Genomic DNA, 22,375 nt, shown 5'->3' on the forward strand with positions numbered 1-22,375 from the left:
GTTGTTATTGTTTACATCCCTCCTTGGGTGAACGCAGAGATAGCGGGTGATGTCATCCATTCCGCTGTTGCTAAACTACAAACACAACACCCTGAGGCACTTGTGCTAATCACTGGAGACTTTAATCATGTGGCGCTGGACAAAACATTACCTGCCTTCTCCCAGTATGTGGACTGTAACACCCGGGGAAATAGGACTATTGACCTACTGTATGTAAACATCAAAGACGCATACAGCGTCACCCCGCTGCCTGCGCTTGGGAAAGCAGATCATAACCTGGTTCTGCTTCAGCCTCACTACAAACCAAGAGTGAAGGCGCTACCTACAATCACACACTCATTCAGGAAATGGTCCCGTGAGGCAGAGCAGGCTCTGAGAATGGTTTGGAACTACGGACTTGGATATCCTGCAAGGTTCACATAATGAGAACATTGAGGAGGCTGTTGGCTGCACTACTGACTACATCAACTTCTGTATGGATATTGTAGTTCCAGTAACAACAGTACGCTGCTATGCTAACAACAAGCCATGAATTACAAGTGACATCAAGGGCATTTTGAACCAGAAGAAAAGGGCTTTTAAAGGTGGTGATCAGCATGAGCTCAAGCACATGCAGAAGGAACTCCGAGTCCGGCTCAGGGCGGCGAAGGAGCAGTACAGAAGAAAGCTGGAACAAAAGTTGCAGAATAAAAGCATGAAGGAAGTGTAGGATGGGATGAAGATCATCACTGACTGCAGCTTGAAGCGGGGTGCCACCATTGAGAGAGACGTGGAGAGAGCAAACCTGATGAACAACTTCTTTAACAGGTCTGTCGCTCTGACTTCACATATGATGAAGACCATGGAGCGGCTGCTGCTTCACCTCCTGAGGCCACAGGTCCACCACACCCGTGACCCTCTGCAGTTCACATACCAGGAGAAGGTAGGAGCGGAGGATGCCATCATCTATATGCTACACCGATCCCTCTCCCACTTGGACAGAGGCAGTGGTGCTGTAAGAATTATGTTCCTGGACTTTTCTAGCACCTGTAGCTCCATCCAACCTCTACTCCTTATTGACAAGCTGACAGAGATGGGAGTAGATTCATACCCAGTGGCATGGATTGTGAACTATCTTACAGACAGACCTCAGTATGTGCAACTGCAGATCTGACATTGTGGTCAGCAGCACAGGAGCGCTGCAGGGGACTGTGCTTTCTCCGGTACTGTTCAGCCTATATACATCGGACTTCCAATACAACTCGGAGTCCTGCCACGTACAAAAGTTTGCTGATGACACTGCTATCGTGGGCTGCATCAGGAGTGGGCAGGAGGAGGAGTAAAGGAACCTAATCAAGGACTTTGTTAAATGGTGTGACTCAAACCACCTACAACTGAACACCAGCAAAACCAAGGAGTTGGTGGTGGATTTTAGGAGGCCCAGGCCCCTCACATACCCCATGATCATCAGAGGTGACTGTGCAGAGGGTGCAGACCTATAAATACCTGGGAGTGCAGCTGGATGATAAACTGGACTGGACTGCCAATACTGATGCTCTGTGCAAGAGAAGACAGAGCTGACTATACTTCCTTAGAAGGCTGGCGTCCTTCAGCATCTGTAATAAGATGCTGCAGATGTTCTATCAGACGGTTGTGGCGAGTGCCCTCTTCTACGCGGTGGTGCGCTGGGGAGGCAGCACAAAGAAGAAGGAAGGCAGGCTCTATTGTAGGAATGAAGCTGCACAGTTTGACATCCGTGGCAGAGCTACGGGCGCTGAGCAGACTCCTGTCAATCATGGAGAATCCACTGCACCCACTGAACAGGATCATCTCCAGACAGAGGAGCAGCTTCAATGATAGACTGAGGAGATCATTCCTCCCCTACACTATGCAACTCTTCAATTCCACCTGGGGGGTTAAATATTAACATTATGAAACATTATTGTCTGTTATACCTGCCTCGCACTCTCCACCTTGCAGTTTTAAACTTGCACTGCATTTTTATCACTCTTTAATTAATATTGTTCTTATCAGTATGCTGCTGCTGGAGTATGTGAATTTCCCCTTGGGAATTAATAAAGTATCTATCTATCTATCTATCTATCTATCTATCTATCTATCTATCTATCTATCTATCTATCTATCTATCTATCTATCAATTAAACAATGAGTATTTTAAAAAGCACCTGTACAGTACAATGTTACAGTGTGAAGTGAAATGGTTAGTTGCTCAGCTCCAGTGACTTTACCTTGAGAGTAATATAAAGGATTAATAACAATACACAACTGCAGAATACTTTAGATGGTGGATTTTTAGTAGTTCTTTATTATCTGGATTGGGAGCCTGAGTAGTATATGGGCAGGGTGTTTCTTTCAAAATGTTAATCAAAAATGACATCTGATTGGTGGATTTAAATGATGCTCCCTGCCCCCGTCCGTTGATTGGTGAATTACAACCTGTCTCCTCCCTAAACACACCCAGACCCCACCTTAATCCCACCACCTATACTTGATTGGTCAGGGTTTGTGTCAAGAGCATTTTGATAGATGTTGATCCCGCCTTAATCCCACCCCCACCCTCCTGATTGGTCAGGGTTTGTGTCAAGAGCAGTTTGATGGAAGCTGCCTCTGCTTTGCCCCCCAGTCTGTCAACACCTGTTTTGTTGGCTGGCACCTCCTTCCCTGCCCCTTCTCCCGATGTCCTTTATATCAAAAGAACAACCTTGCCATGAACCCAAGGCCTGATCGACATGTCCAGACATGTGTCTGATCATACCCAGCCGGCCAGGTCTCCCTGATAGTATGGATCATGTCCCTGCATCAATCTATTATTTTAATATTATCACAAGATTGAACTATCTATCTAAACTTTGCTTTATAATTTGTACAAAAAGGAAAACCTTTTTTTTTATCTAAACCGCTTTTAATTGCTCTCTGTAAGCTGCAGTTCGAACAAAGCATCCCTTCCCCATCTCACAGAAAGGCAAGCTGACAGGCTCTGTGCGTGGGCGCACGTACAAGCAGGCATGTGCCTGTAGCTCGAAGCTGACAGGCCCCCCGCTGTGTGAGGCCCTGGGCATGCACAGACCCCCACCCTACCCCCCACTATGGGCTCCTTTGCAGAGAAAACAGACACTCGTTTTGTGGTTTTAAACTTTTGAAGGTATAGGATTTTAGGTATTGCGTGTAAAGCACGAGATAACTAATTCAATACAAGCCTTTTAAAAATCTTACAGAGGTAAATATCCATCCATCCATCCATTATCCAACCCGCTTTATCCTAACTACAGGGTCACGGGGGTCTGCGGGAGCCAATCCCAGCCAACACAGGGCGCAAGGCAGGAAACAAACCCAGGCAGGGTGCCAGCCCACCACAGCAGAGGTAAATAGTATACAACAATTCCCTTTAAAAACACGTATAAAAAATCTATCCTTTGCTTTATAATTTGTAATTATAATTATAGTAACTAATATAATTATAATTTATAATTTGTATAAAAAAATCCATTTATCTAAAACATACCCTTTTCTGTCAAATACACCACATTTTAAATAATCAAGTACATTTATGTATTTTCAGTTGAGCTAAGGATCCACATTGTGGAAGCATTTCGCTTAACTTTCTAAAGGCGAGAGCTATACCCAGACACACAGAGTGAACGGGCCCACTTGAAAAACGGGCTAACAGAAGTGAGATTTAAACCCACACAAGCATTTGCCCATTGGCTCTTAAGTCCAATGCCTTAACCACTCAGCCATTCTGGTGGTAGAAAACACCGTTTTAAGCACTCTTCACCACTCCATGAAAACTGTGATCATTTTTTTCAGCTCCTTCAAAAACAGTTAGAGATTCATCTTCTCTATACTTGGATAGCTGACGCAAGAACAGGTTCCTACATAGGTTTTTTAACATATGGTCATATCTTCCTGTTGTCAGTGTAAAGTGGTCTTAAAACGGGTCAAGGGGCACACACCTGCTTAAAGAGCTCACTCTCCTTATTATAAAGACTGCTTTTAAAAAATACCATTCTTTTCGGTGTATATGTGTGTAGATATAAGCGTTCAGCCGGACACCGACCCATTGCACAGCTGTCCGTTTAAAATGGGTCAAAGGGCACACATTTGCTAAAAGAAATCACTCTCCTTATTTTACAGAAAATGTTGCATAACACTAATACAACCTACTGGAATGGTTTAGGAGAGTTTGTGTTTCGTGGATAACCATTAGCCAGTATGAATATGGTCGATCTAATGCGGAACCCAACTGTCCGTCACAACATACCGTCCTATCGGAGACCTAGGGGGTGGAAAGAATTTGTCAAGGCCATGGCCGGTTTGAACATTCCGGCAATAAAAACCAGATCTCACAAAAAGAATGAATGGACTCCTTATTGAAATGTAAATATATTTTTGTTTAATAAAATATTAAATTTGATTACAGAGTCTGCCTATTTTTATTAAGATAATTACAGGTCATTGAACTTTGCATACAGGGGTGATCCTGAAAACCTCTAGAATTGTTCTTAAACAAGGTGTTGACAAAATTTAGAACCATATAATTGTTCTTGGTGACTTCATTAAAATACAGGTTCATGACATCTTTATAGGGGCATCCTTTCCCTCTGTGATGCAGGAAAAAAATACAGTGTTGCCTACAGACTGTGGAAAACCAGCTTTGAAGCTGTCGGGTATGGTGAATAATTTCTTTACAGTTTCTGTTTAAAAAGCTGTATATTTCCTCATGAAAATAGATAAAGTCTAGTGGGCCACCGTAGGAATCGAAAAATTCTCCAGTTCCATCTTCTCTGAGATGTATTGCCAACCAGTGTTCTCCGGGTTGATTTTGGCAGTGAGTATTGACGATGATCATGGCCAGGAGATCCGTAAGTATTTTTTCAGGCAGTTCGTCGCACGCCAACACTCTGTAAAACAGATTTTCTGTGTATGGGTTACAGGACATGAGTTAGTTGATCTGCAGGGTGTTCATGCTTTTTAGTAATCATAAAGTATGTTTCTTCTCTGGGTTATTTCAATAATGTTGTCAAAAACAGTGTAGACTATTAGATTCACAGTATGGGGTAGAGGTAGCCAAAACTGGACTTCAAATCTCATGTTCCCAGTTTTCACCAATGAGAAATGGTCTCTGCCAAATCAAAGGTGAACAGGGTGTAGCCCTGGGAGAAGTCAGTACGGCTGATGGCCGTAAAAAAGGTTGTAAAATTCTTGAGTTGTGTTGTCATTAGCAAAATTGGGCTAAAATGGCTTGGCAGGAATCTGCTCTCCATCCAAATACAAGGCCAGTAGCTCCACATTGTTATGCTTAAAATCGAAGGGGTTTCTGATGTAATCTCCTGAAAAGGCATCATTATCCACCATGCCTATAACCACGTACTTGGGCAGCTGACCAAAGAACAGGTTCCCCTGATTGCACACTCGTATCCCGGCCGGCATACTGAGAACTTTCATATTCATTCTTTCCACAGGGTACTTGGCATTGGCGTACTTGAGAGCGTGGGTGTGCCCTAATTTCACCACCGCTGAAACTTTAACTTTCTTGACAAAAACAGCGGAGGATAAAATGTTTACTTTATAACGCATCTTCGGACATCAGACAGAATTCATTTTTGCTCTGCACCATTTTAATTCTGACGTCCACACCATTTAGAATTAATTTTTCTTGAAAAAATAGGTCGGACTGAATTGAGAATTGAGAGTTTCATTGCTGTAATTTAGCAGTCCCTCAAAAATGGTCCTGTACGGGTAAAGGCTGGAACTCTGTGATATTAAGCGATCTCCCAGGGTCACGTCCTCTTGTGAAAATAAACCAGCTATCGAATAATTAACAAAGGTTACCTTGGCAATGGGGGCAGGATTAGTTCCATCGGCCTTGATAATTTTGCATCTGACGTGTAGAAGTGTGTTATTCATGTCCAAGTAGTCTTCACCGTTCCCAGTAATCAGAAACTCTAGCAGCGCGACTTCAGATAGAGGTGAGAGGGGAGGTACCTCAAAGTAGATGCTTTTTTCTACGCTAGTCTTAACATAGGGCACCATAAATAAGTCCAGTTTGGATTTCACACACTCTTGAGACAATCGATGAATGAAAGACATTTTGAGCTAATTTTTTTTTTTCAATTGGGTTTTTCTGTGAGCACTGGACTCATCCTTGTGACGGAGAGAAGAAAATGATGTAAAAGCTGATCGAAGCTGAGCGGCGCGTCTTCTTGATGATCAGTCCTGCACATGACCAGGGAGGTCTCTTATGCTTAGTTTTCCTCATGATTTTCTTTACTTCCTCGAGTCATCGCTCTGGACACGGCCCCAGCCACCACTTCTTTGACAATATTCTTAGCGGCTGATTTAATGTGTGGTTTGACAATTTTAAATCCTCTTTTCAAGAGAGGCAAAACTCTTCTAAACAGCCCGTGAAATATTCCACTGATCCCAGAACCGTACATCACTGGGGTCCCAGAGAACCCAGGGAGTCCGTTGCCAGCTTGGGATTCATAATAATACACGTAAGGGCTAGGGTCCTGGTAAGTTCTCATCTCTGTATTAGTTGTGCATACACCGCTTAGCAAGTCTGAAATGTTACTTGACTATGACCTTGCCAAACTGAAATGGAATCGGTTTGTTCTGATCCGTCTTTATTTCAATGGTCAAAGTATCAAACTGAGTCTTGTTGACCGGAGCGTAGTGCTGCTTGTCATAGGTGATTGTGGTGATCTTGTTCATCTCATCCTCAATATGTACGCATCTCAAGAGAGGTGCGTAGCTGTCTCCAACTCTTTGGTGAGACACAATGTCGCTGTAGACATACAAGGTAAAAAACCCCACTCTGTTATCCGCAGGGTAAGGAGCCTCATTCATAATGCCTATGGGTATGTCCGAATGAGCTCCTATAAACATCCCCAACTGCCCCATGTTGAGCTGTAGCGGAATCTCATTGTGTTTTCCAGTATCGTAGTAATTGCTGAACCAACCTCGATGGATTCTGGTTCTTTTGTAGCAACGTCATTCATCTTGGATGTAAATTTCTTGACACTAGAGAAATTGCCTGCAGGAAGAGCGTAAAATGTGGTTATTCGCGGGGACAAAACGATAAATTAATTATCCGGTTTGTCTAGGGTATTCCAGGTGTGCGGATACTGAATATCGGCCAGTCCAACTTCCCAGTTGCCCTGTAGTTCAATTGGAGCGGCTAATTTGATGGTAAAATTGGCGATTGTTTTATTAGGGAAAACATCCCTGGAAGAATTGCTGGGAAGAACAACTTAAAAATTTTTTCTCTCTGTTGTAAACACACAGTTAATGAAATGCTATTTTGGATCTCAGTATTTAATGTCTTGCGCGTAGCTTTCAGGGATCCAACTGTTAAACTTTTTGGGCCATCCAGAATATGCTTTTTTCTATTGATATTTTTTTTCGCCAAAATTTTTTCAATCCTGAAGACGTCTGTTCCTCGAATCTTTTGTAACTCAGCATTGTAAAAGGACCTTATAATGTCTTCACCATCATAATATTTGAGCTTGTAGACAGGCGGATCCCTCGGGACTAGTTCAGAAACTGTAAATACCTTGTCTGAAAATCATATCCCTTTGTAAAAGGATTCCGGGATTTCGAGACTTTCACCATATCTCCGACTTTGAATTTATATTTTGGGGGTTTTTTGGGTTTAGTTAGGTCGTATAATGATTGAAAGACTTTCAAAGAATTGGAACTATTCACCTCGGCAGGGGCCATTTTTATGCCGCGGCGATAGCTCAGATTATAAGATTTCACCAAATCCTGTAGCACTTGCAGATGGGACTGGGTCAACGTCACTTCTTTGCTCGTTTTGTTTTTCAGAACCCTGACCCAGGCATACTTAGAAAGAATATCTACATAAGTCAATAAATACTTGTAACCTTGGTTATAGTCGTCCAGGTTTGTCATATCCGCAAGATCGATCTGCCATTGTCCGTCTATATTGGAAACATACACCTTATTCCTTTTAAAATGGTTTCTGGCCGGTTTACATATTGTGTAGGTGTATTGCCCCGATAACCACTCAGACACCTCTTGATCCCTAATATAGTGACCCGATTGCAAGAGAGCTCTTTTCAAGGATTCTTTATCCCCAAGGACCCCGCGTTCTCAGAGTTATAATATGTTTTTTCCAAGACTTGCTCCATCGCCAGTGATAAAATAGACACTGACACAACTTATCAACTTAGAAAACATTTATTTAGCAGCCTGAGTTGTTCACACACTGGTATGGCATCAGGTTCAGAATTACCAACAAGTTCTGACACATCAGTATATTCAAGGTCATATTCACGCAAGGGGTTCTTACACACCTCAGGATCAAGGTTACACTTACAAAACTCATTTGCAATATGGCGGGATACAGTGTAGGAGTGTTCATCCATTTCATAAAATGACTGCATTATAGTATCATGAATAGAGTAAGTATTTTCAAGTTCATCAACAGACTTTTCAAACATGTGTTTTGTGAAAAGGTAGGAAAATGTTATAATACCCCAGAACTTTCACAGCCAGTCGTTTCAACCAAGGCTTGCGGAAAATCTTCAGAATCTTCTGAAAGCGTCCTAGGCGGTATGCGCTGTCAGGTTCACTGAAGCAGGAATGTCTTGTTTGGCTGGGATGGTCTATCTTGCCTTGCCTTGACAGTCTTTTTTCTGGTTGCAGTAGACAATAATGTCCAGCACAGCCGTCAACAGCCCTTTAACACATTGCAGGGCCTTTTTCCAGGTTTCAGGCAGCACACCATCAGGACAATCGTATTTGTCTCAGAAAGTCCGATAGACATCGGCTCCTGTGGAACTTGTCTGTTCACCCACAGCTGTCCTGGAGCTAGGTAAGAGGTATCCATCTAAGCACAATTAGCGGAGACGGGGTAGGCATTGCCGGTCCTGGAGACTGGAATAAACTGTCTGCCACAAAGTCGCAGACACTGTAATCAGGCCGTAAACTTAAAAACAACGGGTCAGATTCTTGGTTGTCCTGAATGCAGCTGATCTCAACCTCCCTGTCCGAGTTATAGAGTTGGTATGATTCAGGCTTTGGAGCCTCAGGCGGGACCACTGAAGTTGTTACACCAACAGCAGTCATTTCAGAGTCTATAGCATCTGCTATGTGGAGAGCTTTAACACTAGAATTACCAGAGCCTACGAAAAAACTCGTAGATCCAACCCACCTTAAATCTCTTCTCACCTCTCCGTCAGCGTCTTTTGTCCTTTAAATGTGTCGATAAGCAGCAAGTAGCCAGCAGTCTGCTATCACATCCCCCACCGGCGCACAGTTTTCTCAGCTCATCTGTTTACCTGCGTGTCAGTTGCTTGGAGTTGTATAGAGTGAGAAGTCAAGCAAAATGACACCTTTTACAAATATTATATTGTTATTTGGAACACATGAATTTCATGTGTGTTCCGTGTCTACAACAATCTATGTACAGTAAACACATCGTTAAAACAGAAACGTTTTTCATGTTTTAGTAATAATTGACAAAATGTAGACATGAAGTGTATAATGTGTTAAGCCTGATTTCCAAATATCAAATAAACACTTTCACAAAAGGTACAAATATAACAGAACAAGTGTGCTTCTATTCAAAAATATAACTGCAGAAAAAAAACATGCATTAGGGTACAACATTGACACATAGTTACTATGACTGCTTCGGTGGCTCAAAGGTATCAGCTGTTAACTGGTGTGGTAGAAAGAATGTCACAAATACCAAAATAAAGATTTGGGGACTGTCCCCGTATATTGTCGTACAGACAATAATGAAAAAAATGCGATGATTCAAAGTCTTGAAAGCACAATGAACAACTTTATTGTAACAAAATGGTGGTTATATAGAACAGAAAACAGGTGACAGGAAATGGTTGGCAAAATGGTGATGTTGCAACAGGAACCGGAAACGACGTCATCAATGTTGACCGGAAGTGACATCATCACGGCCATTTTGAAACCCGGAAGTTGTGGGATTATTTCTCTTCTTGTTTTCTGTTGGCAAAAGAGAGTTTAGGTAAGTACCACGTGACAAACCCTTATCTCGCGATGTTTTACTCACCTTTAGGCTCTTTGACTGCCTCCTAATCGTACATGTGTGACATGACCCCCCCCCTCAGCCCAGACCCCTCGGGTCGGGCGACATGCACCGCGAGGTCATGGACATGAGAGAGAGCATCCGCATTGGCTTGCAAGGAACCCCTACGATAAATGACACTAAAACGATAAGGTTGCAAATCCAAGAACCACCAAGTGATGCACAGGTTAGACTCATGATGAAGAGACATCCACTGCAAAGCGGCATGATCCGTCACCAGTGTAAACTCGCGTCCCAATAAGTAGTATCATAAAGATGTGATAGCCCACTTGATCGCCAAGGCTTCTCGCTCCACCGCAGCATACTTGGTCTCTCATTCCAGCAAATTCCAGCTGAAGTACATAACGGGGTGTTCAGCACCGTCGACCAATGCGTCAGTCTGGAGAATAAAAGGAATATAAAAATTAGGAGATTTCAATACAGGTGCTGATGTAAGGGCCAATTTCAGGTCACTGAATGCTTTATCCATCGAATTGTCCCATACCACTTTTAAAGGCGCTCGTTTCTTCGTTAAATTCGATAAGGGCAAAGCAATTTCAGAGAAGTGCAGTACTAAGCGGCTATAGTAACAAGCCAGCCTTAAAAATGCTTGAACCTGCCTCTTATTCATCGGACGGGGCCAATTCATGATGGCATCAATTTTATTACATTGTGGTTTAACAGTACCCCCACCCACCACGTAGCCTAAATGTTTGGCTTCCTTCAATCCGAAGAAACATTTCTTCGGGTTAATACGAAGCCCTGCTGATGCTAGTGTGGAGAGCACTGCTTTAACCTGCGATACATGATCCTTCCATGTGCCGGAATAATTGACCACGTCATCCAAGTAGGTGACACTATAGGAATTGTGGGTCCGAAGCAATGTATCCACCAGATGTTGAAAAGTAGCTGGTGCCCCGTGCAAACCAAAAGGAAGCACCTTGTATTGCCAATGTCCACTGGGTGTACTAAAAGCGTTTTTTTCTTTAACAGAGTCCATTAAGGGAACTTGCCAATACCCTTTAGTCATGTCAAGAGTAGTTAGGAATCGAGCGTTCCCTAACTGATCAAGTAAATCATCCACTTACGGTATGGGATACACATCGAACTTAGAGACCTGATTAAGTCGTCGGAAGTCGTTGCAAAACCTCCATGAGCCATCAGGTTTAGAAATTAGGACAATTGGACTAGACCAAAGGCTATAGCTTTCTTCAATAACCCCTAGTTCCTGCATTCGTCTAATTTTTAGCTCTACTTCCGCTTTCTTTGCCTCCAGGAGCCTGTAAGGTCTCTCTCTGACAATCACTCTGGGGTCCGTAATGATGTCATGAACAATCAACGCAGTACGTCCGGGTGTCTCGTCCACAACTTTAGGGACAGACAAGATAGCCCGTTCGAGATCTTGTCGTTGTTCAGCTGTCAAATCAGGACCAAAATTAAGATGTTCACATGACATGAAAAGAGAACGAGGTTGTCCGGAGGAGGGATCAATGACCCTGTCCTTCCATGGTTTCAGTAGATTTATATGATACACTCGTTCACTCAGTCGACGATTAGGTTGTTTAACCAAATAGTCCACGAGTCCTTTTCTTTCCTTTATTTCATATGGACCTTGCCAGTGTGCCAACAATTTTGAATGGGAGGTTGGGATGAGCACCATTACACAATCACCCGGGACAAACTCCCGAATGGTGGTGTTTCTATTATAATAACAAGACTGCGCTGCTTGTGCTTTTTCTAAATTGTCTTTTAGAATGGGTCTAATTTTCTCAAGTCTATTGCGTAATTGCGCGATATATTCGAGAATATTTGAAGTAGGGAGGACCTCCTCTTCCCATCCTTCTTTTAACATATCCAAAAGCCCTCGGGGTTGTCTCCCATACAATAACTCAAAAGGAGAGAAACCTGTAGAGGTCTGTGGGACTTCCCGGTATGCAAACAAAATGAGGGGAAGCAACTGATCCCAGTTTCTTCCATCCTCGCTAACTACCTTACGTAACATCTGTTTTAATGTTTGATTAAAACGCTCCACCAACCCGTCAGTTTGGGGATGATAGATTGACGTTTTCAGATGTTTTATACAGAGTAATTTAGCTATTTCCCTGAACGTCTCCGAAGTGAAAGGAGTCCCTTGGTCTGTTAAAACCTCTTTGAGGATCCCAACACAAGCGAATATCCTTACTAATTCCCGTGTGATGGTTTTCGTATTAGCTGAGCGCAAAGGAACAGCTTCTGGAAAGCGAGTGGCATAATCAACTAATACTAAAATATATTTAAATCCTTTTAATGAGGGTTCTAAAGGTCCTATGAGGTCTATTCCGACTCTTTCAAATGGGATATCAATAAGGGGAAGGGGAACGAGAGGAGCTCGAGTCCGTCTGGGAATCTGATGAAGTTGACACTCCGGACAAGAAGCACAAAATCGCCGGACCTCCTCATTTATTCCCGGCCAATAATATCGGAGTTTTATCCTCTCTAAAGTTTTATCGAAGCCCAAATGGGCTCCTAGAAGCTGAGCATGTGCTAACTCACACACTTGTCGCTGATGCTCGCACTTCACCCCCGTGTTCTGCCACTCTGTATAACAAATCATTTTTAATAACAAAGAACGGCGTGGGTGGCAAAGGATTCAGAGTTGTATAATCCTCGGTGGACACTATAGCATTCCTAGCAAACTTTAAGGAGTCATCGTTCCACTGTTTTCTTTTAAAGGATGAGGGTGTTAGAAGGAATTGAGACGTTAAAGCTTGAATTGGGTCTTGCGCGACCTCAAGGGGAGGGCTACTGCCTCCACGTCCTCCACGTTAACTGTATTAGCTCCCACAGAGGATGATGGGACATCGATTTCTTCGCACTGGATGCTAGTATCAGCCCGTGCTACTGAGGGACATGACATGGAGGCAGTTGGATCAGTCTGTTCTATCATTAAGCCTAAATATTTCTTTGGTGCAGTTACGTTTTTACCGCTGATAATTTCATTCCAGTCCCTACCAAGTTGCTGAAAGACTACCTTCACATTGCTCCCTTCCTTGTGGCCGCTTTATCGCGGTGCTTCGCATACTTAAAAGCCCAACAGCCCTATTTATTTTTGATTGTTTGCTTTTCTCTTGCGCTCTCTCTCTCTCTCTCTCTGACATTCTCCGCTCCTTGTGCAACCTGAAAAGGAAGATATGTTTGCATTCTTTTAATTGTGAGAAAGAACTGTCATCTCTGTCTCTTGTCATGGAGCACAGTTTAAATTTTTGACTAAAGGATGTTATTTCATGTCTAGAGGGCTCTAATAATGTTAAAAAATGTATTTAGAAAGTCGTAAACAGCTTTTCTATGCTCTAACTGTGAAAATATTAGATTTATAAATAAAGAGTCCTACTTTGTGGAAATTAATTTATTGCTGTAGAGTCTGGAACAGATTAACCGCGATAAACGAGGGTTTACTGTATAACTGTTGTGGAAGTTGATCCGGACACAGACAGGCGGACATGTTGTTTAAAACACCACACGTTTATTTACAATATATTATTTACAAAGACTGGTCACTAAGACCCCAGCCAATGGTCACTCAGACATCAGTCAAGTGCACAATTACCCCAAAACACTCAGTCCTGGCCACAAATGCCTTTCTTCGGGCCACCTCCACTCTCTTCTCCCTCGTCCTTCTTCCACCCGACTCTAGCCCCGAATAAATAAAGACAGCCCCTTTTATATGGTATCCGGATGAGCACCAGGTGTTCCCAGCATTCCTCCTCTGGCCACAACCCAGCATGGTGAAAGTGCCGCCTGTCCTCCCGGCTGCTCTCCGGGCGCCATCATAAATCTTCCCCCCAGCACTTCCTGGTGTGGCGGAAGTGCTGGGGTAACAGGTCCCCAAGGCATTGGGGCGCCTCCTGGCGGTGACCATGGGGCCCTACAGGGTGGAGCTTCCATGCCCTGTACCCGTGGCCCCCAAAGCAACCCGGAAGGCAACCCCCACATGATCCAGGGTGGGTGCAGACCCACATCCGGTCCTTTATGTCGTCCCGGCCGGGTCATGGCCCCTGGCATCCCTGACACTGTGCAGAAAATATTTATAAACAGTGTGGGAGAGTTTATAAGGGCTTAAAATATATAAAAATAACCATACAAACATATGGTTTCTACTTCGCGGATTTTCATCTATCACGTGGGGGTTCTGGAACGCAACCCCCGCGATCGAGGAGGGATTACTGTATACTACACTGCTCACAAAAATTAAAGGAACACTTTTTTTTATTGGGCCTGGCATGAAATCAATTAAACCTGTCTGATAATTTTCTGGTTAGTTAAGCAGCTGAGGTCATTGTTAATCACTTTCAGCTGTATTGGTGTTCATGGACTTAACGACAGGTGCACTAAAGTGGCAACAATTAGAAAACCCTCAAAACAGGACTGGTTTTACATGTGGAGGTCATTTCAAGTTTCTCCCTCTTGATCTTTTTTGGCTGGTTTTCCACTCGTGCTAGTTTTGGCTTGAGTAATCATCTCTACTGGCAGTATGAGGCGATTCCTTAACCCTACAGAAGTTGCACAGGTTGTCCAACTTCTCCAGGATGGCACATCCACACGTGCTGCAGCAAGAAGGTTTAATGTGTCTCCCAGCACAATCTCCAGAACATGGAGGAGATTTCAGGAGACTGGCTGTTATTCTCGGAGAGCTGGACAGGGCCGTAGAAGGTCCTCAACCCATCAGCAGGACCGATACCTGCTCCTTTGTGCAAGGCGGAACAGGCTGAGCACTGCTCGTGCCCTACAGAATGACCTCCAGAGGGCCAATGGTGTGAATGTCTCTACCCAAACAATCAGGAACATTCATGAAGATGGCCTGAGGGCCCGACGTCCTGTAGTGGGCCCTGTGCTCACTGCCCAGCACCGTGGAGCTTGACTGGCATTTGCTCAAGAACACCAGAATTGGCAAGTCTGCCACTGGCGCCCTGTACTTTTTACAGACGAGAGCAGGTTCACCCTGAGCAGCTGTGATAGACGTGAAAGAGTCTGGAGAAGACACGGAGAACGATATGCTGCCTGCAACGTCGTTCAACATGACAGGTTTGGTGGTGGGTCAGTGATGGTCTGGGGAGGCATATCCATGGAGGGACGCACAGACATCTACTGCGTAGGAAATGGTGCTCTGACTGCCATAAGGTATCGAGATGAAATCCTTGAACCCATTGTCAGACCCTATGCTGGTGCAGTAGGTCCTGGTTTCCTCCTAATGCACGACAATGCCCGGCCTCATGTGGCAAGAGTATGCAGGCAGTACCTGGAGGATGAAGGAATTGAAACAATTGAATGGCCTTCACGATCCCCTGACTTAAACCCAATAGAACATCTGTGGGACATTATGTTTCGGTCCATTAGGCGCCGCCAGGTTGCTCCTCAGACTGTACAACAGCTCAGGGATGCCCTCCTACAGATCTGGGAGGAAATGCCACAAGACACCATCCGTCGTCTCATTAGGAGCATGCCCCGACGTTGTCAAGCATGCATACAAGCTTGTGGGGGCCACACAAGATACTGAAAAGCATTTTGAGTAGCAGAAATTAAGTTTTTGAAAAAATGGACTAGCCTGCCACATCTTCATTTCACTCTGATTTTAGGGTGTCTACACAACTGAGCCCTCTGTAGGCAGAAAACTTTTATTTCCATTAAAAGACTTGGCATCCTTTTGTTCCTGACATTGCCCTGTCATTATTTGTATAGATATCCAACTTCATATTGAGATCTGATGTATCTAATGTGTCTCTTTAAAGTGTTCCTTTAATTTTTGTGAGCAGTATATTTACCTCTGTGTGATTTTTAAAAGGCTTATGTTGAACTAATTATCACATGCTTTACATGCAATACCTAAAATCCTTTACCTTCAAAAGTAAAAAACCACAAAACATGCATCTGTTTTCTCAGCAAAGGATGTGCTGCGCGTGCTCATACATGCGCCCCCACACGCAGAGCTTGTCAGCTTGCCTTTCTGTGAGATGGCTTTCTGTGAAATGGGAAAGGTTATTTCGTTCGAACTGCAGCTTACAGAGATCAATTAAAAGCGGTTTACATAAAAAAAAAGGTTTTCTTTTTGTACAAATTATAAAGCAAAGGTTAGATAGATATTTTAATCTCGTGATAATATTAAAATAACAGATAGATGCAGGGACATGATCCATACTATCAAGAGACCTGGCCAGCTGGGTATGGTCAGGAACATGTCTGGACATGTCGATCAGGCCTTGGGTTTATGGCAAGATCGTTCTTTTGATATAAAGGGCCTCAGGAGAGGGGGCAGGGAGGGGGAGTGGTGCCAACCAACAAACAGGTGTTGACAAACCGGGGGGCAATGCAAAGGCAGCATCCATTAAACTGATCTTGACACAACCCCCGAACCAATCAGGCAGATGGGGATGTGATTAATTCAGGATTAACACCCATCAAAATGCTCTTGACACAAACCCTGACCAATCAGGAGGGTGGGGGGTGGGTTTAAGGCGTGGCCTGGTTGGGACCAACACCCATCAAACTGCTCTTGACACAAACCTTGACCAATCAGGTGGAGGGGTGGGATTAAGGTGCAGTCTGGGTGGGATTAAGGTGCAGTCTGGGTGGGTTTAGGGAGGGGAAAGGTTGTAATTCACCAATCAGCAGACAGGGGTGGGGCACATCATTTAAATCCACCAATCAGAGGAAAGCGGGTGTGGACATCAAGTCATCAATCATTTTTGATTGACATTTTGACAGAAACACCCTGCCTATATACTACTAAAATGAAATCCCTGTGGTGTCCAAGATGGTACAAACGTTGCTGTGCCTTCTTCACCAAAGTGTCAATGTGCTTGGACCAGGGTAGGTTCTCCATGATGTTTATCCTGAAGTACCTAAAACTGTCCACCCTCTGTACCCAAGTGCTGTTAATATTGAGGGGGTGTAATTGTCTCTGCTATTCCCTCCCAAAGACCACAATCAGCTCTTTTTTTTTATTGCACTTCCGGGAGCCGAGTTGGGAGGAAGTGTGACGGAGCTGCTGGGAGTGGAGGATTGGTTATTGTTACTGATTTATTATTGTTTATTGGATAATTGTGGAGTGTGCAGTGCTTTGTGAACTTTATTCAAAAGAATTATTAAATATTATTCTTGGTGCGTTTAAGCGTGTGTCCTGGACGTCTGTCTGGGCACGAAGCAGGAGCAGACAATGGCCGACAGTGAGATGAATCGTGTTGCCGTCATCGTAGAACTCCAGGCACTCGACAAACAGATTCAGAAACTCCTGTCCAGATGAAGATATCTTAGGGATTTGAAGGTTCGGCTTCTGAATAAACCATCCTCGCCATTTAAAATCGGCGTGACATTAACCCCACATTGTGCCGCTCAAGTAAACTTCACCCCCGCGCCTCGTAGGAGTGACAATGACACCGATAAAGGCCTCGGCGTATTTCAGCTATGCAGGCAGGGATTCAAGGCTAGAACACCTCCATCGGCACAGACGAGCATCTTAACTCAGAACCGGTTTGACCCTCTCCGTATCCCCAGTTTGCCTTCATCCACTGGTGATGTAATAGTGGTAGATGATTCGATTGCTAGAAACCTCAATATCGCATGCCCTAATCGAAAATCTTTTGTTTCTTGTTTTCCTGGTGCTCATGTACGAGATGTAATGAGACGTGCGCCGGCAATCTATCAAAAGCACAAGGAGAAGGCAGTTGGAACGATTGTATTGCACGCTGGTGTGAATAACATAAGGCACCGACAATCGGAAATTCTCAAGGCTGACTTCGCAGCATTAATTAAAGACATGAAGGAGAGGGCCCCATCGGCAAAGATCTTCATTTCGGGTCCACTACCTCTTGTCAGACGATCAAATGAGTACTTCAGTCGTCTGCTAGGATTAAAAAACTGGCTGCATGGCTTCTGCAAGAATCAAGACATCGGATTCATCAACAACTAGGACCTCTTCTTAGAAAGGCCGCGTTTCTTCAAGCGAGATGGCCTGCATCCAAACAGTTTCAGCGCCCGGGTCCTCTCCGAAAACATATCTAAGGTAATTTGCTTATCTTGACTATCTATCTCTACTCTTAACCCCGTCTGAAATGCTATTGCTGTGCTAGGACATGATAATTGTTTAATAAAATCTTCCATAAAAGTGCACAACATTAATACTCCAATAACCAATCTCAATGTACATAGAAAATCTAGGCAATACAGCATAAACACCAATAATTTAATTAAAATTGCTACTTTAGATGAACAATGTATTAAAACTATTAAAACAGACTATAGATTAAACAAAAAACACACACAGAGCGGCGCTAACAAAAATAACTTAGTTCCTGTTCCAAATATCAATAACGCACATTGTATTCATCTCTGCCCCTCCAAAACATGAAATATGGCACTATTAAATGTTAGAGCTTTAACTAACAAGAAGTTTTTTATCAACAATCTTATTAGTGATAGAAAAATTGATTTTATTGCATTAAGTGAAACGTGGCTTAGCTCAGATGGCGCAGCTGTTTTAATCGAATCTGCGCTTCCGAATTACAGTTGTACTCGTGCGGACCGCCAGGGAAAGAACGGCAGCGGCTTGGCAAACATTTACTTGAGCCGGTTAAAATGTAAAGATGTCAGTTTTGGTAAATTCAAGTCCTTTGAGTATCTCGCCGTTATTATTGATGGAGATTCTCACGTTCTAGTATTATCCGTGTATAGACCTCCTAAATTTAACGCGTCTTTCTTTGAGGAATTTTCTGACTTAATGTCAATTTTAATTACAAACTATGACACACTCTTAATAGTCGGCGACTTTAATTTTCACACCGACAATCAGTGTGACCTAAAAGTAAAGAAATTTATGAACCTCCTGGACTCTTTTGATTTGAGACAGCTCGTTAATCAGCCTACACATAAAGCAGGTCATACGCTAGACTTAGTAATTACTAAAGGACTAAAAGTTGATTTAAAGCAGGTCATTGATATTGATGTATCAGACCATTTTCTTTTACTTTTTAGTACAGAAATAATGATAGAAAATACTCATGAGAAGCATATTGTTAAAAAAACGCTTCTTTGACTCATCAGCAGCTTTAAAATTTACAAACATTCTAAGCAATCAGTTCGTTTATAGTGCCAACTATAATAGTGAGGATAATATAAATAGTAAGGTGGAAAGATTTAATACTAAAGTGAGAGCTGCTGTTGACATAGTTGCCCCTGAAAAGACAGTTCAAAAATCTTCTAGCATTGCTGTACCATGGACCCAAAGAGTGTCTGATTTAAAGAGAACATGCCGCAGAGCTGAGCGTCAATGGAGGAAGACATAAAGTGAGTTACCACAGCTATGCTGATGACACACAGCTGTACTTATCAATAGCACCTGATGACCCCGATTCTCTTGATTCACTAACAGAATGTCTTACTTGTATTTCTGAATGGATGAGTAGTAATTTTCTCAAGCTAAATAAAGAGAAAACTGAAATCTTAGTGATTGGCAATAACGGATACAATGAGGCTATTAGAAATAAACTGGATACATTAGGATTAAAAGTCAAGACGGAGGTAAAAAGCTTAGGGGTGATTGTTGACTGAAACCTGAATTTTAAATCGCATATTCATCAGACCACTAGGACAGCATTTTTGCACTTAAGAAACATAGCAAAAGTTAGAGCTATCATTGAAAGATGCTGAGAAATTAGTTCACGCGTTTGTTTTCAGTCGACTAGATTACTGTAATGCAATCCTCTCAGGACTACCCAAAAAAGACATAAATCACTTGCAACGAGTGCAGAATGCAGCTGCTAGAATCCTAACCAGGAAAAGGAAATCTGAGCACATTTCTCCAATTTTCATGTCACTACACTGGTTACCTGTGTCATTCAGGTATTATATATATATTATAATAACTATTCATGGTGGCTCTAAAATCTGTACTAACCCTTACTCTCTCTTCTGTTTCTTTTTCCGGTGTCCTTTTGGACACCACCATCTACTCCAAGCACCGTGATGTTCCAACAGTGATGGATTAAAAGCCAGAAGTCTGCATGACCGTCATCATCAAGAGCGTCCGTGAGAACCCTAAATACAAAGCGGACTGTTTCATGTATGTTAGGTAGAATGCCCAGAGGGGACTTGGTGGTCTCGTGGCCTGAAACCCCTGCAGATTTTATTTTTTTCTCCAGCCGTCTGGAGTTTTTTGTTTTTTCGGTCCTCCCTGGCCATCGGACCTTACTCTTTTTCCATGTTAACAAATGTTGTCTTATTTTAATTTCTTATTTTGTCTTTTATTTTTCTTTATTATGTAAAGCACTTTGAGCTACTTTTTTGTATGAAAATGTGCTGTATAAATTAAAATAAATAAAAATTCTGAGATGAATCCCAGTGAACACCTGTGGAAAGAGATGAATGTCACAGTTGAGAGAAGACACCCATCAAATCTGAGAGGACTAAAGAAGAGTGGGTCAAACGACCAATCGAGAAGTGTAGAAATGTGATGAGAGTTACAGAAAGAGCCGGATGGGCAATGGCAGTTAATGTCTTCAATGGCTGTGCCACAAAATACTAGATTAAGGGTACCAATAGTTTTGTCCATACCATTTCATGTTTAATTAATCACAATAATATTACTATAAATCAAAAACAGTTTGTTTTCTTTTAAATGTCAGTTAGTCATTTTCTAAGCCGCTTCAGGTGCACAGGGGGTGCTGGAGCCTATCCCAGCTAGCATAGGGCACAAGGTAGGACCAAACGCTGTACAGGGTGCCAATCCATCACAGGGCAAACACACACTCAAAACAATTTAGCATCACCAATTCACCTAAACTTCACGTCTTTGGACTGTGAGAGGAAACTGGAGCACCCAGACGTTACCTCCACACAGACACGGGGATAACATGCACTCTCTACACAGAGAGAACTTGGGAAGAGAACCCCGGTCTCCTTACCATGAAGAAGATGTGCTACCACTGAGCCATCACTATTACCTGTGCTATAAAGAATTGTCAGTCAGTCATCGTTCAACCCGCTATAAATATATTTAATAAATAAAATTGGAATTTGCCTCAAGTTACAACTCTTATACAGCCTGTTTTATAAAATGGCTGATCAGCCATCTGGACATTTTGTCTTTAAGTCAAGACTTATACAAACAGAGTAAAGATGGCAATTCTGCAAGGTGTAAGGATGGACATCGACAATGAGGGAGAGCAGATGCCTTTAAGGATGTGGCAGTGTCCAAGTGTTGTTACATTTTTTTTTTTTTTGGATAAATGTCCTTAAATAAATATGGTTCTTGTAGAGCAGGGGTGTCCTACTCTGGTCCTGGTGGGCTGGCCGAAGTGGCTGCAGGTTTTCATTCTATCCCTTTTCCTAATTAGTGACCAGTTTTCACTGCTAATTAACTCATTTTCCCTTCCTTTTAATTGTCCTGTTTTTAAGGATTCAGTCCTCTAAATTGATTAATTTCTTCATTAAATGGCAGCCGAACAGAAATGTGATGTGAAACAAGCCAACCAATGACCCGATAAATTGCAATGTCAAACTCAAGCTATTTTCTTAACGAGAATCCAATTCTTGCTCTTAATTGAAGCCATTCTTGAATATTGTGACTTGTTGCTGCTCTCATTCTGCCACAGACTGTTGATTTTCTGTTTTTTCTAAGACCACCGTCAAGATGTTTTGGTGACCTGAGCAGACCAACATGACCGAGACCTTCACCTTTCTTTATTTTCAGGGGAGCTGGTCATTTGGGGGCTTGTTTTGTGTCTCATTATTATTTGGCTGCTCATTAAGGAAAAAGAAAAAAACTAAGGGGTCTGAGTCATGTCAATTAAAACAAAGGCAAAACAAGTTAATCAGCAGCAAAAATGGCTCGCTAATTAAGAAGATAGTTAGAATGAAAACCTGTAGACCCTGCGGCCCACCAGGACCAGAGTTTGACACCTGTGATATAGAGCAACCTGAACATTTCTATTTGGGCTACACATTTTTTTGTTTTCAATATGAAAAACACCACCGTACAATGAGCACCTCATCAATGTAACTTTCGTAAATAGTGTTCTTCAACCAGACATTGATGTAAGGATGTCAAAGAAATGTTTACCTATGGGCAGAAGTTGTGAGTATTTGAGAATCTCCTCATTTGTCGGCATTCATTTCTCTGTCAATCTTGTTCTTGCATTTTGTATTGTGGAGTATGTCTGGTATGTCAGTGAGTCATAGTGTTAGCAAGCTGCTCAATTCCACTACATTCAGGCTTACCTGTTGTTGTTCTTCTTTACTAAACCTCTTCCTGAGTTTGGCTTGAGGCTCAGGAGA

Source organism: Polypterus senegalus, chromosome 10 (genome assembly GCF_016835505.1).
Source record: "Polypterus senegalus isolate Bchr_013 chromosome 10, ASM1683550v1, whole genome shotgun sequence".
Taxonomy (NCBI): Eukaryota; Metazoa; Chordata; class Cladistia; order Polypteriformes; family Polypteridae; genus Polypterus; species Polypterus senegalus.